Below are 16,871 nucleotides of genomic sequence, written 5' to 3'. Positions count from 1 at the left end.
CGGTGCATGCCCGGACGCCGAGGTCTTGGAGTGCGCCCGGTCGTTGTGGGAGCCGGCCACGCCGCCGATGGGCAGCGCAGCCTTGCCCTGGGACCTGGCAGCACCAAGAGTTCCCTCGTCGATGCATGCCCTTCCGCCGGCGCCTGCCCCACCATTCGTTTGCTCCGGCGGTGGGTGGCCCGGCGCGGACGGAGCGGCTGCCTCCGAAACCTTCTTCTTCGGTGGCATGTTGATGAAGAAGATGAAGATCTAGCTCGCAAGAACGCCGGACCTGATTTGCACAACGTCGACGCCCCCTACCTGGCGCGCCAGAGATGCCGGGGTTTCTGATCCACGGGCACCTATGGGACCGGCGAACCGGGTCCCTTTTGGTTCGGCGGGGGGCGGAGGTTGCGCAAAGAGCAGATCGAGGCGAAGCAAGCGGGCGGTTGGTCATGCGAGGAGTAAATCGAGGTGAAGCACGCGAGCGATCTACCCAGGTTCGGGCCGCAAGGATGCGTAAAACCCTACTCCTGCTTTGTGGATTGGTATTGATTTCTAGCTCGGGAGCGAGCGTGAATGTGTGGAATTGCTGAACCTCGCGAGGGCTCTCGAGGTGGCCGACCCCCTCTACGTTGCACACGGGCCTCCTTTTATACTCAAGGGGTTACCGACATGGAGCAACGGGGGCCAAGGGCAAAAATGGAAAGGGTGCCGTGGGTAGGCACAGTTAGGTGCTGTAGTAGGCACAGCTAGCTGCTACAGCGTTATCATACCTAACCCTGACGGCAGGGGACAAGGGCATTAAATGCCCGTCCGCGTCGCCTAGACAGCACCGAAAGGGACCGCTAGGGACGCCACCGTCTTGCCACGATGGTTGTCTTGTCAGCGCCTGCGTGCCACCGCACGCCCCTAGCTACACAGCCTCCTGCCACGTGCGCTTGGGAGGGGCCCCGGAGCGACAGTGGGTGGATGTGCTGGAGCACGGGCGTGGAGTGGGAGCTTGCCGCAGCAAGCGCCTTGCCGCGGCCGTCAACTTGTCGCCTCCGGGAGCTTGTCGCTCACCGGGCCTTGTCGGGGCGCGTAGCGCGCCGCGGCAAGTTCCTTGGAATGCCTCGGACGGCCTTCCCGGCAAGCGCCCCTTGCCGGGGTCTTGGGACGCTTCTGATGGCCTTCCCGGCAAGCTCCTCTTGCCGGGGCCTTGCCTTCTTCCCGGCAAGCTCCTCTTGCCGGGGTCTTGTCTTAAGTACTTTGTTCTTGAATAATCTTCAAAAGGACCGCGGAGAATTTTGGCGGTGACCTGGCAGGGCTTGCCGCGGGACGCTGCGACTGCCCGTGCACAAGTTCGGGGTACTAAGGGTACCCCTACTTTAGTACACCGACACAATCACATGCTCTAATGCACTAAAGTTGGTTGAAAAATCTAATATGTGTCATTGGGTGAATTTCTAGGTCCCATGCAAGAGATGGGAATGAAATTCAAACACCAGGGCACTGTTGATTGCCGGAAAAACGTTGAGATGCCTGGTTTTTAAATTCTAGTAAATCTAAAACTCGTCAGAAATTCATGAAAGTTGGCATGCTATCATGGAGCGGCATCAACCTGTCGTGGTAAAAAAATTGTCCAATTTGGGGCAGGTTCGGGTATATGCTTCTCACAAACTGAAGCTTCTCACAACAAGCATGATTGTTTCGGTAGGGAATGTGCCACCTTTGGGGGCGAAACGATATCCATTGCCTCTTATTGGTCTCAAAATTTCTATCGTGTCAACATAGCACAATAGGTGTGTTGTGTCAATTTTTGGGATGTTCCGGGGTTCGTTTGGACATTTTTATGCATTAACTGAGTTTTCAATGCATTTATGTGCATAATTCAAATTTGAACTACGTACATGCACATGCTCCAGTGCATACAAATTGGTTGAAAAATCAAATCTATGTCCTCAGGTGCATGCTTAGGTCCCATGCAAGAAATGGGAAAGAATTTTTCGCTGTTCGTTTTGCCTTTTTTTACATTAACTGGGTTTTCTAGGCATTTTATGTGCATAATTAAAATTTAAACTACAATCACATGCTCCAATGCACTAAAGGTGGTTGAAAAATCTAATATGTTTCCTTGGGTGAATTTCTAGGTCCCATTGAAGAGATGAGAATGAAATTCAAAACCAGGGCACTGTTGATTGACGGCAAAACATTGAGATGCCTGGTTTTTAAATTCTAGTAAATCCAAAACTCGTGTGAAATTCATGAAAGTTGGCATGCTATCATGGAGCGGCATCAACATGCCGTGGTAAAAAAATAGTCCCATTTGGGGCAGGTTCGGGTATATGCTTGTCACAAATTGAAGCTTCTCACAACAAGCATGATGGTTTCGGTAGGGAATGTGCCACCTTTGGGGAGAAAACGATATCCATTGCCTATTGTTGCTCTCAAAAATTTTCTCGTGTCAACATAGCACAACAGGAGTGTTGTGTCAATTTTTGGGATGTTCCGGCGTTCGTTTGGATATTTTTATGCATTAACTGAGTTTTCAATGCATTTATGTGCATAATTCAAATTTGAACTACATACATGCACATGCTCCAGTGCATACAAATTGGTTGAAAAATCAAATATGTGTCCTCAGGTGCATGCTTAGGTCCCATGCAAGAAGTGGGAATGAATTTTCGTTGTTCGTTTTGCCTTTTTTTACATTAACTGGGTTTTCTAGGCATTTTATGTGCATAATTCGAATTTAAACTACAAGAACATGCTCCAATGCACTAAAGTTGGTTGAAAAATCACATGTGTGTCCTTGGCTGAATTTCTAGGTCCCATGCAAGAGATGGGAATGGAATTCAAGCACCAGGGCACTGTTGATTGTCGGTAAAATGTTGAGATACCCGGTTTTTAAATTCTAGTAAATATAAAACTCGTCTGAAATTCATGAAACTTGGCATGCTATCATGGAGTGGCATCAACATGCCATGGTAAAAAAATTGTCCCATTTGGGGCAGGTTTGAGTATAAGCTTCTCACAAACTAGAGCTTCTCACAACAAGCATGATGGTTTTGATAGGGGACGTCCCACCTTTGGGGACGAAATGATATCCATTGCCTCTTATTGCTTTCAAAAAATTTCTAGTGTCAACATAGAACAACATAAGTGTTATGTCAATTTTTGTGTTTTTTCGGGGTTCGTTTGGACTTTTTATGCATTAATTGGGTTTTCTAGGCATTTTATGTGCATAATTGAAATTTGAACTACAATCACATGCTCTATTGCACTAAAGTTGGTTGAAAAATCTAATATGTGTCATTGGGTGAATTTCTAGGTCCCATGCAAGAGATGGGAATGAAATTCAAACACCAGGGCACTGTTGATGGCCGGCAAAACGTTGAGATGCCTGGTTTTTAAATTCTAGTAAATCCAAAACTCGTCAGAAATTCATGAAAGTTGGCATCCTATCATGGAGCGGCATCAACAAGCCGTGGTAAAAAGTTTGTCCAATTTGGGGCAGGTTCGAGTATATGCTTCTCACAAACTGAAGCTTCTCACAACAAGCATGATGGTTTCGGTAGGGAATGTGCCACCTTTGGGGGCGAAACGATATCCATTGCCTCTTATTGCTCTCCAAATTTCTATCGTGTCAACATAGCACAACAGGTGTGTTGTGTCATTTTTTGGGATGTTCCGGGGTTCGTTTGGACATTTTTATGCATTAACTGAGTTTTCAATGCATTTATGTGCATAATTCAAATTTGAACTACGTACATGCACATGCCCCAGTGCATATAAATTGGTTGAAAAATCAAATCTATGTCCTCAGGTGCATGCTTAGGTCCCATGCAAGAAATGGGAAAGAATTTTTCGCTGTTCGTTTTGCCTTTTTTACATTAACTGGGTTTTCTAGGCATTTTATGTGCATAATTCAAATTTACACTACAAGCACATGCTCCAATGCACTAAAGTTGGTTGAAAAATCACTTGTGTGTCCTTGGGTGAATTTCTAGGTCCCATGCAAGAGATGGGAATGAAATTCAAACACCAGGGCACTGTTGATTGTCGGTAAAATGTTGAGATGCCGGGTTTTTAAAGTCTAGTAAATCTAAAACTCGCCTGAAATTCATGAAACTTTGCATGCTACCATGGAGCGGCATCAACATGCCATGGTAAAAAAATTGTCCCATTTGGGGCAGGTTCGGGTATAAGCTTCTCACAAACTAGAGCTTCTCACAACAAGCATGATAGTTTCGATAGGGAACGTCCCACCTTTGGGGACGAAATGATATCCATTGCCTCTTATTGCTTTCAAAAAATTTCTAGTGTCAACATAGAACAACATGAGTGTTATGTCAATTTTTGTGATTTTTCGGGGTTCGTTTGGACTTTTTATGCATTAACTGGGTTTTCTAGGCATTTATGTGCATAATTCAAATTTGAACTACAAGCACATGCTCCAATGCACTAAAGTTGGTTGTAAAATCTAATATGTGTCCTTGGGTGAATTTATAGGTGCCATGCAAGAGATGGGAATGAAATTCAAACACCAAGGCACTGTTGATTGCCGGCAAAACATTGAGATGCCTGGTTTTTAAAATCTAGTAAATCCAAAACTCGTATGAAATTCATGAAACTTGCCATGCTATCATGGAGCGGCATCAACATGCCATGGTAAAATAATTCTCCCATTTGGGGCAGGTTAGGGTATAAGCTTCTCGCAAACTAGAGCTTCTCACAACAAGCATGATGGTTTCGATAGGGAACGTCCCACCTTTGGGGACGAAATGATATCCCTTTCCTCTTATTGCTTTCAAAAAATTTCTAGTGTCAACATAGAACAACAGGAGTGTTATGTCAATTTTTGTGATTTTTCGGGGTTCGTTTGGACTTTTTATGCATTAATTGGGTTTTCTAGGCATTTTATGTGCATAATTCAAATTTGAACTACAAGCACATGCTCTAATGCACTAAAGTTGGTTGAAAATGTAATATGTGTCATTGGGTGAATTTCTAGGTGCCATGCAAGAGATGGGAATGAAATTCATGAAACTTGCCATGCTATCATGGAGCGGCATCAACATGCCGTGGTAAAATAATTCTCCCATTTGGGGCAGGTTAGGCTATAAGCTTCTCGCAAACCAGAGCTTCTCACAACAAGCAAGATGGTTTCGATAGGGAACGTCCCTCCTTTGGGGACGAAATGATATCCCTTTCCTCTTATTGCTTTCAAAAAATTTCTAGTGTCAACATAGAACAACAGGAGTGTTATGTCAATTTTTGTGATTTTTCGGGGTTCATTTGGACTTTTTAATGCATTAACTTGGTTTTCTAGGCATTTTATGTGCACAATTCAAATTTGAACTACCAGCACATGCTCGAATGCACTAAAGTTGGTGGAAAAATCTAATATGTGTCCTCGGGTGAATTTCTAGGTCCCATGCAACAGATGGGAATGAAATTCAAACACCGGGGCACTGTTGATTGCCGGCAAAACATTGAGATGCCTGGTTTTTAAATTCTAGTAAATCCAAAACTCGTCTGAAATTGATGAAACTTGGCATGCTATCATGGAGCAACATGAACATGTCGTGGTGAAACAATTGTACCATTTGGGACAGGTTCGGGGATGCTGTGCGGTACACCGTACCGGACGGTGATATCTGCGATAAAGGTCACAACAGTCGGACCATTCAACTTCTTGATTGATTTTGCTTCAGTACACTTGGTGAATTTGTCCACAGCGGCAACCAGATGAGTCAAGCCACCGCAAGTGTCTTGAATGGGCCCACCATGTCCAGCGCCCACACGGCAAACGGCCAAGTAAGGGGGATGGTATTGAGTGCAGAAGCCGGCAAATGTTTCGGTAGGGAACGTACGTCCCACCTTTAGGGACGAAACGATATCCATTGCCCCTTATTGCTTTCAAAAAATTTCTTGTGTCAACATAGAACAACAAGAGTGTTGTGTCAATTTTTCGAATTTTTGGGGGTTCGTTTGGACATTTTTATGCATTAACTGAGTTTTCAATGCATTTATGTGCATAATTCAAATTTGAACTACGTGCATGCACATGCTCCAGCGCATATAAATTGGTTGAAAAATCATATATGTGTCCTTGGGTGCATGCTTAGGTCCCATGCAAGAAATGGGAATGAATTTTTCGGGGTTTGTTTGGCCTTTTTATACATTAACTGGGTTTTCTAGGCATTTTATGTGGATAATTAAAATTTGAACTACAAGCACATGCTCAAATGCACTAAAGTTGGTTGAAAAATCACATGTGTGTCCTTGGGTGAATTTATAGGTCCCATGCAAGAGATGGGAATGAAATTCAAACACCAGGGCACTGTTGATTGCCGGCGAAATGTTGAGATGCCTGGTTTTTAAATTGTAGTAAATCCAAAACTCGTCTGAAATTCATGAAACTTGGCATGCTATCATGGAGCGGCATCAACATGCCGTGGTAAAAAAATTGTCCCATTTGGGGTAGGTTCTGGTATATGCTTCTCACAACAATCATGATGGTTTTAATAGGGAACGTCCCACCTTGGGGGACGAAAGGATATCCATTGCCTATTATTGCTTTCAAAAAATTTCTAGTGTCAACATAGAACAATAGGAGGGTTATATTATTTTTTGTGATTTTTCGGGGTTCGTTTGGAAATTTTTTATGCATTAATTGGGTTTTCTAGGCATTTTATGTGCATAATTCAAATTTGAACTACCTGCACATGCTCCAATGCACTAAAGTTGGTTGAAAAATCTAATATGTTTCCTTGGGTGAATTTCTAGGTCCCATTGAAGAGATGAGAATGAAATTCAAAACCAGGGCACTATTGATTGCCGGCAAAACATTGAGATGCCTGGTTTTTAAATTCTAGTAAATCCAAAACTCGTGTGAAATTCATGAAAGTTGGCATGCTATCATGGAGCGGCGTCAACATGCCGTGGTAAAAAAATAGTCCCATTTGGGGTAGGTTCGGGTATATGCTTCTCACAAACTGAAGCTTCTCACAACAAGCATGATGGTTTCGGTAGGGAATGTGCCACCTTTGGGGGCGAAACAATATCCATTGCCTCTTATTGCTCTCAAAATTTTTATCATGTCAACATAGCACAACAGGTGTGCTGTGTCAATTTTTGGGATGTTCCGGGGTTCGTTTGGACATTTTTATGCATTAACTGAGTTTGCAATGCATTTATGTGCATAATTCAAATTTGAACTACGTACATGCACATGCTCCAGTGCATACAAATTGGTTGAAAAATCAAATCTGTGTCCTCAGGTGCATGCTTAGGTCCCATGCAAGAAATGGGAATGAATTTTTCGCTGTTCGTTTTGCCTTTTTTTACATTAACTTGGTTTTCTAGGCATTTTATGTGCATAATTCAAATTTAAACTACAAGCACATGCTCCAATGCGCTAAAGTTGGTTGAAAAATCACTTGTGTGTCCTTGGGTGAATTTCTAGGTCCCATGCAAGAGATGGGAATGAAATTCAAACACCAGGGCACTGTTGATTGTCGGTAAAATGTTGAGATGCCCGGTTTTTAAAGTCTAGTAAATCTAAAACTCGCCTGAAATTCATGAAACTTGGCATGCTACCATGGAGCGGCATCAACATGCCATGGTAAAAAAATTGTCCCATTTGGGGCAGGTTTGGGTATAAGCTTCTCACAAACAAGAGCTTCTCACAACAAGCATGATAGTTTAGATAGGGGACGTCCCACCTTTGGGGACGAAATGATATCCATTGCCTCTTATTGCCTTCAAAAAATTTCTAGTGTCAACATAGAACAACATAAGTGTTATGTCAATTTTTGTGTTTTTTCGGGGTTCGTTTGGACTTTTTATGCATTAATTGGGTTTTCTAGGCATTTTATGTGCATAATTCAAATTTGAACTACAATCACATGCTCTAATGCACTAAAGTTGGTTGAAAAATCTAATATGTGTCATTGGGTGAATTTCTAGGTCCCATGCAAGAGATGGGAATGAAATTCAAACACCAGGGCACTGTTGATTGCCGGCAAAACGTTGAGATGCCTGGTTTTTAAATTCTAGTAAATCCAAAACTCATCAGAAATTCATGAAAGTTGGCATGCTATCATGGAGCGGCATCAACAAGCCGTGGTAAAAAGTTTGTCCAATTTGGGGCAGGTTCGAGTCTATGCTTCTCACAAACTGAAGCTTCTCACAACAAGCATGATGGTTTCGGTAGGGAATGTGCCACCTTTGGGGGCGAAATGATATCCATTGCCTCTTATTGCTCTCAAAATTTCTATCGTGTCAACATAGCACAACAGGTGTGTTGTGTCAATTTTTGGGATGTTCCGGGGTTCCTTTGGACATTTTTATGCATTAACTGAGTTTTCAATGCATTTATGTGCATAATTCAAATTTGAACTACGTAGATGCACATGCTCCAGTGCATACAAATTGGTTGAAAAATCAAATCTGTGTCCTCAGGTGCATGCTTAGTTCCCATGCAAGAAATGGGAATGAATTTTTCGCTGTTCGTTTTGCCTTTTTTTACATTAACTTGGTTTTCTAGGCATTTTATGTGCATAATTCAAATTTCAACTACAAGCACATGCTCCAATGCACTAAAGTTGGTTGAAAAATCACTTGTGTGTCCTTGGGTGAATTTCTAGGTCCCATGCAAGAGATGGGAATGAAATTCAAACACCAGGGCACTGTTGATTGTCGGTAAAATGTTGAGATGCCCGGTTTTTAAAGTCTAGTAAATCTAAAACTCGCCTGAAATTCATGAAACTTGGCATGCTACCATGGAGCGGCATCAACATGCCATGGTAAAAAAATTGTCCCATTTGGGGCAGGTTTGGGTATAAGCTTCTCACAAACTAGAGCTTCTCACAACAAGCATGATAGTTTAGATAGGGAACGTCCCACCTTTGGGGACGAAATGATATCCATTGCCTCTTATTGCTTTCAAAAAATTTCTATTGTCAACATAGAACAACATGAGTGTTATGTCAATTTTTGTGATTTTTCGGGGTTCGTTTGGACTTTTTATGTATTAATTGGGTTTTCTAGGCATTTTATGTGCATAATTCAAATCTGAACTACAAGCACATGCTCTAATGCACTAAAGTTGGTTGAAAATGTAATATGTGTCATTGGGTGAATTTCTAGGTGCCATGCATGAGATGGGAATGAAATTCAAACACCAGGGCACTGTTGATTGCCGCAAAAACATTGAGATGTCTGGTTTTCAAATTCTAGTGTATCCAAAACTCCTATGAAATTCATGAAACTAGGCATGCTATCATGGAGCGGCATCAACACGTGGTAAAAAAATTGTCCCATTTGGGGCAGGTTCGGGTATAAGCTTCTCACAAACCATAGCTTCTCACAACAAGCATGATGGTTTCGATAGGGAAGGTCCCACCTTTGGGGAAGAAACGATATCCATTGCCTCTTATTGCTTTCAAAAAATTTATAGTGTCAACATAGAACAACAGGAGTGTTATGTCAATTTTTGTGATTTTTCGGGGTTCGTTTGGACTTTTTGTGCATTAACTGGGTTTTCTTGGCATTTATGTGCATAATTCAAATTTGAACTACAAGCACATGCTCCAATGCACTAAAGTTGGTTGAAAAATCTAATATGTGTCCTTGGGTGAATTTCTAGGTGCCATGCAAGAGATGGGAATGAAATTCAAACACCAAGGCACTGTTGATTGCCGGCAAAACATTGAGATGCCTGGTTTTTAAATTCTAGTAAATCCAAAACACGTATGAAATTCATGAAACTTGCCATGCTATCATGGAGCGGCATCAACATGCCGTGGTAAAATAATTCTCCCATTTGGGGCAGGTTAGGGTATAAGCTTCTCGCAAACCAGAGCTTCTCACAACAAGCATGATGGTTTCGATAGGGAACGTCCCACCTTTGGGGACGAAATGATATCCCTTTCCTCTTATTGCTTTCAAAAAATTTCTAGTGTCAACATAGAACAACAGGAGTGTTATGTCAATTTTTGTGATTTTTCGGGGTTCGTTTGGACTTTTTAATGCATTAACTTGGTTTTCTAGGCATTTTATGTGCACAATTCAAATTTGAACTACCAGCACATGCTCGAATGCACTAAAGTTGGTGGAAAAATCTAATATGTGTCCTCGGGTGAATTTCTAGGTCCCATGCAACAGATGGGAATGAAATTCAAACACCGGGGCACTGTTGATTGCCGGCAAAACGTTGAGATGCCTGGTTTTTAAATTCTAGTAAATCCAAAACTCGTCTGAAATTGATGAAACTTGGCATGCTATCATGGAGCGACATGAACATGTCATGGTGAAACAATTGTACCATTTCGGACAGGTTCGGGGATGCTGTGCGGTACACCGTACCGGACGGTGATATCTGCGATAAAGGTCACAACAGTCGGACCATTCAACTTCTTGATTGATTTTGCTTCAGTACACTTGGTGAATTTGTCCACAGTGGCAACCAGATGAGTCACGCCACCGCATGTGTCTTGAATGGGCCCACCATGTCCAGCGCCCACACGGCAAACGGCCAAGTAAGGGGGATGGTATTGAGTGCAGAAGCCGGCAAATGTTTCGGTAGGGAACGTACGTGCCACCTTTAGGGACGAAACGATATCCATTGCCCCTTATTGCTTTCAAAAAATTTCTTGTGTCAACATAGAACAACAAGAGTGTTGTGTCAATTTTTCGAATTTTTGGGGGTTCGTTTGGACATTTTTATGCATTAACTGAGTTTTCAATGCATTTATGTGCATAATTCAAATTTGAACTACGTGCATGCACATGCTCCAGCGCATATAAATTGGTTGACAAATCATATATGTGTCCTTGGGTGCATGCTTAGGTCCCATGCAAGAAATGGGAATGAATTTTTCGGGGTTTGTTTGGCCTTTTTATACATTAACTGGGTTTTCTAGGCATTTTATGTGGATAATTAAAATTTGAACTACAAGCACATGCTCAAATGCACTAAAGTTGGTTGAAAAATCACATGTGTGTCCTTGGGTGAATTTATAAGTACCATGCAAGAGATGGGAATGAAATTCAAACACCAGGGCACCATTGATTGCCGGCGAAATGTTGAGATGCCTGGTTTTTAAATTGTAGTAAATCCAAAACTCGTCTGAAATTCATGAAACTTGGCATGCTATCATGGAGCGGCATCAACATGCCGTGGTAAAAAAATTGTCCCATTTGGGGTAGGTTCTGGTATATGCTTCTCACAACAATCATGATGGTTTTGATAGGGAACGTCCCACCTTGGGGGACGAAAGGATATCCATTGCCTATTATTGCTTTCAAAAAATTTCTAGTGTCAACGTAGAACAATAGGAGGGTTATATTATTTTTTGTGATTTTTCGGGGTTCGTTTGGAAATATTTTATGCATTAATTGGGTTTTCTAGGCATTTTATGTGCATAATTCAAATTTGAACTACCTGCACATGCTCCAATGCACTAAAGTTGGTTGAAAAATCTAATATGTTTCCTTGGGTGAATTTCTAGGTCCCATTGAAGAGATGAGAATGAAATTCAAAACCAGGGCACTATTGATTGCCGGCAAAACATTGAGATGCCTGGTTTTTAAATTCTAGTAAATCCAAAACTCGTGTGAAATTCATGAAAGTTGGCATGCTATCATGGAGCGGCGTCAACATGCCATGGTAAAAAAATAGTCCCATTTGGGGCAGGTTCGGGTATATGCTTCTCACAAACTGAAGCTTCCCACAACAAGCATGATGGTTTCGGTAGGGAATGTGCCACCTTTGGGGGCGAAACGATATCCATTGCCTCTTATTGCTCTCAAAATTTTTATCGTGTCAACATAGCACAACAGGTGTGCTGTGTCAATTTTTGGGATGTTCCGGGGTTCGTTTGGACATTTTTATGCATTAACTGAGTTTTCAATGCATTTATGTGCATAATTCAAATTTGAACTACGTACATGCACATGCTCCAGTGCATACAAATTGGTTGAAAAATCAAATCTGTGTCCTCAGGTGCATGCTTAGTTCCCATGCAAGAAATGGGAATGAATTTTTCGCTGTTCGTTTTGCCTTTTTTTACATTAACTTGGTTTTCTAGGCATTTTATGTGCATAATTCAAATTTAAACTACAAGCACATGCTCCAATGCACTAAAGTTGGTTGAAAAATCACTTGTGTGTCCTTGGGTGAATTTCTAGGTCCCATGCAAGAGATGGGAATGAAATTCAAACACCAGGGCACTGTTGATTGTCGGTAAAATGTTGAGATGCCCGGTTTTTAAAGTCTAGTAAATCTAAAACTCGCCTGAAATTCATGAAACTTGGCATGCTACCATGGAGCGGCATCAACATGCCATGGTAAAAAAATTGTCCCATTTGGGGCAGGTTTGGGTATAAGCTTCTCACAAACTAGAGCTTCTCACAACAAGCATGATAGTTTAGATAGGGAACGTCCCACCTTTGGGGACGAAATGATATCCATTGCCTCTTATTGCTTTCAAAAAATTTCTATTGTCAACATAGAACAACATGAGTGTTATGTCAATTTTTGTGATTTTTCGGGGTTCGTTTGGACTTTTTATGCATTAATTGGGTTTTCTAGGCATTTTATGTGCATAATTCAAATTTGAACTACAAGCACATGCTCTAATGCACTAAAGTTGGTTGCAAATGTAATATGTGTCATTGGGTGAATTTCTAGGTGCCATGCAAGAGATGGGAATGAAATTCAAACACCAGGGCACTATTGATTGCCGCAAAAACATTGAGATGTCTGGTTTTCAAATTCTAGTATATCCAAAACTCCTATGAAATTCATGAAACTAGGCATGCTATCATGGAGCGGCATCAACACGCGGTAAAAAAATTGTCCCATTTGGGGCAGGTTCGGGTATAAGCTTCTCACAAACCATAGCTTCTCACAACAAGCATGATGGTTTCGATAGGGAACGTCCCACCTTTGGGGAAGAAACGATATCCATTGCCTCTTATTGCTTTCAAAAAATTTATAGTGTCAACATAGAACAACAGGAGTGTTATGTCAATTTTTGTGATTTTTCGGGGTTCGTTTGGACTTTTTATGCATTAACTGGGTTTTCTTGGCATTTATGTGCATAATTCAAATTTGAACTACAAGCACATACTCCAATGCACTAAAGTTGGTTGAAAAATCTAATATGTGTCCTTGGGTGAATTTCTAGGTGCCATGCAAGAGATGGGAATGAAATTCAAACACCAAGGCACTGTTGATTGCCGGCAAAACATTGAGATGCCTGGTTTTTAAATTCTAGTAAATTCAAAACTCGTATGAAATTCATGAAACTTGCCATGCTATCATGGAGCGGCATCAACATGCCGTGGTAAAATAATTCTCCCATTTGGGGCAGGTTAGGGTATAAGCTTCTCGCAAACCAGAGCTTCTCACAACAAGCATGATGGTTTCGATAGGGAACGTCCCACCTTTGGGGACGAAATGATATCCCTTTCCTCTTATTGCTTTCAAAAAATTTCTAGTGTCAACATAGAACAACAGGAGTGTTATATCAATTTTTGTGATTTTTCGGGGTTCGTTTGGACTTTTTAATGCATTAACTTGGTTTTCTAGGCATTTTATGTGCACAATTCAAATTTGAACTACCAGCACATGCTCGAATGCACTAAAGTTGGTGGAAAAATCTAATATGTGTCCTCGGGTGAATTTCTAGGTCCCATGCAACAGATGGGAATGAAATTCAAACACCGGGGCACTGTTGATTGCCGGCAAAACGTTGAGATGCCTGGTTTTTAAATTCTAGTAAATCCAAAACTCGTCTGAACTTGATGAAAGTTGGCATGCTATCATGGAGCGACATGAACATGTCGTGGTGAAAAAATTGTACCATTTGGGATAGGTTCGGGGATGCTGTGCGGTACACCGTACCAGACGGTGATATCTGCGATAAAGGTCACAGCAGTCGGACCATTCAACTTCTTGATTGATTTTGCTTCAATACACTTGGTGAATTTGTTCACAGCGGAAACCAGATGAGTCACGCCACCGCATGCTGTCTTGAATGGGCCCACCATGTCCAGCGCCCACACAGCAAAAGGCCAAGTAAGGGGGGTGGTATTTAGTGCAGAAGCTAGAAAATGTTGCTTGGAGCTGAATTTGTGGCACCCCTTGCATTTCTTGACCAAATCCTTGGCATCTTCTAGAGTATTCGGCCAAAAGAAGCTGTGGCGGAAGGTTTGGCGACAAGGGATCTAGAGGCCGCGTGGTGGCCGCACTCGCCTTGGCGGATGTCTCTAAGGATTGCTTTGCCCTTCTCTAGCTCCACGCAGCGCTGGAACACACCAGTGACGCTACGCCTAACAAGTTCTTTGTCTACTATCATGTATGCTACTACCCGGCGTTGCACCTACCGGGCCGAGATCTCGTCGACTGGTAGCTCACCGGTCACCAGGAAGTTAAGGATGGGCTGCGCCCGTGATGGTGCTTCAACTTTGTTTGCTGTTAACACAGCCACTGAAACTAGGGTGGTTGGGTTGGGAGGTGGCGGGGTGGAGTCGGCCGCCGCTTGTTGTGTCGTTGAAGTCCCCGGGCCGACTGCTGTAGCCCCAGGGCCGGGTTTTGAAGTCCCCTGGCCGGATGTGACTGCCGCAGCCCCCGAGCCACCTGCCGAAGTCCCCGGCCAATTGCCGCAGTCCCCGGGCCGGGTGCGACTGCCGCAGTCCCTGAGCCGCCGGCGGAAGTCCCCAGGCCGACTGATGCAGCCCCCGCCGGCCGGTACGAAGATAGACTCTGATTCCGGCGAAGGCTTGGTAACGGCTTGAGGAGGCACTGAAGGGAGACGTTGACTAGTATAGCTTGCTGGGTGGAGCCAATCCGTGCCAGGGCATCTGCTTGCTCGTTGTCGGCCCGTGGGACATGAAGGAACTCGCACCCGTCAAAATATTCGCTGATTTTCTGGACGAGGAAGCGGTAGCTCGCCATGTTTGCATCCTCGGCATCCTAGTCGCTAGACGACTGTTGGACCACCAAGTCTGAGTCGCCGTATTACAGGATATGGCGGATGCCGATCTATTTGGCCAGCCGGAGTCCGTGTACTAGTGCCTCATATTCGGCCACGTTGTTGGAGGCGGCAAAGTGGATTTGTAGTGTGTATCTGAGATTGTCGCCTTTCGGAGAGGTTAGGACGATGCCAGCTCCCAAGCCGGTGCGCATCTTTGAGGCATCAAAGTGCATCCGCCAACGAGTGGAGTCCGGAGCTAGCGGCAGTTACTGGGTTTCCGCCCATTCGACGAGGAAATCGGCTAGTGCTTGGGACTTGATGGCGGTGCATGGCTGGTAGAAGATGGTGTAGGGGTCCAGCTCAATGGCGCAGCCACCCGGCCCGATGCATCTCTACTGCCTATGATCTCAGCAAGCGCGCGGTGTAGACGACCGTGATGGGGTGCTCTTAAAAGTATGGCTTGAGCTTCTTGGTGGCAAAGTGCACGCCATAGCACATCTTCTAGTAGTGGGGGTAGTTTTGCTTTGAGGCCGACAACACCTCGCTCAAATAGTACACAGGCCTCTAGACCGGCTGTGCTCTGCCGTCCTCTGGGCGCGCTAACACAATGACAGTGCTGACCACTCAGCTGGTGGCAGCGATGTAGAGGAGCATGGGTTTCTTAGCAGCCAGAGCCGCCAGATTAGGCGGCATAGTCAGCATTTTCTTCAGCTGGAAAAAGGCTTCGTCGGCCTTGTCGTTCCACTCGAAGTAAGTACTCTTCTCATTAACTGGAACATGGGAAGTGCCTTCTCTCCCATCTGACTGATGAAGCGGCTGATGGACGCGAAGCAGCTGGTGAACTTCTGGATGTCTCGTAGTCGGGTGGGTCTCTCCATCCTCTCGATGGCCATGATCTTGACAGGGTTGCACTTAATGTCGCGCTCCGAGACAAGGAAACCAAGGAGCTGGACGGCCTGTACTCCGAAGATGCACTTCGTCGGGTTGAGCTTGATTTGAAAACGGCGCAGATTATCAAAAGTTTCATTGAGATCTTCCAGGAGGGCGCCACGTTTCTCCGTCTTCACCACAATATCGTCTATGTAGACGTGGGCATTTTTGCCGAGTTGCTTGAGGAGGCACTTCTGGATGCAACACTGAAAAGTGGCACCGGCATTTCTCAGGCCGAATGTCATGATCAGGTATCAGAAGGCTCCAAATGGTGTGGTGAAGGCGGTCTTCAGCCGATCGGCTAAGTTCAGCTTGATCTAATGGTAGGCGGAGTAGGCATCAAGGAAAGGCAGCAGCTCGCATCCGGCTATGGAGTCTGTCACTTGATCAATCCGGGGCAGAGCAAATGGATCTTTGGGGCAGGCTTTGTTGAGGCTGGTATAGTCAATACACATGCAGAACTTGTTCTTCTTCTTCAGTACAACGACTGGGTTGGCAAGCCATTCTCTAAAGAACACTTCCATAATTAAGCCGGCTGCTAGGAGTCGGGCTATCTCTTCACCAACAATTCTTCTTTTTTATTTTGATAGACGACGGAGGGGCCGCTTGACTGGTTTTGCATCTAATCTGACATATAGCTTGTGCTCGGCGAAATCTGTCGGAACACTCGGCATGTCTTTGTGAGACCATGCAAAGATGTCCTAATTTTCACAGAGGAAATCGATGAGCTTGATTTCCTATTTGCTATTGAGGTTGGTCTCCATGATAGCGTGCCTCTCCGGGTGGCCGGGGTCCAAGGGAATCTTCTTTGTTTCTTTGGCCGACTGGAAAGAACCCGATGCTTCCGACTCCCTGAGGTCCGATGACAGATCCGACTGCTTGCTGGCCATTGCCACAACCCGGTCAAGGAGCTTCATCTCGGCAGCGATCAGAGGCGGCTGACTTCTTGTAGTCGTCGGCTATGGTGATAATGCCCTTGGTTCCCGACAT

The sequence above is a fragment of the Triticum urartu genome, chromosome 4A, assembly GCF_056163025.1.
Source record: "Triticum urartu cultivar PI428250 chromosome 4A, HENAU_Tu73, whole genome shotgun sequence".
Lineage (NCBI taxonomy): Eukaryota > Viridiplantae > Streptophyta > Magnoliopsida > Poales > Poaceae > Triticum > Triticum urartu.
Note: the sequence above shows the minus strand (reverse complement) of the source record.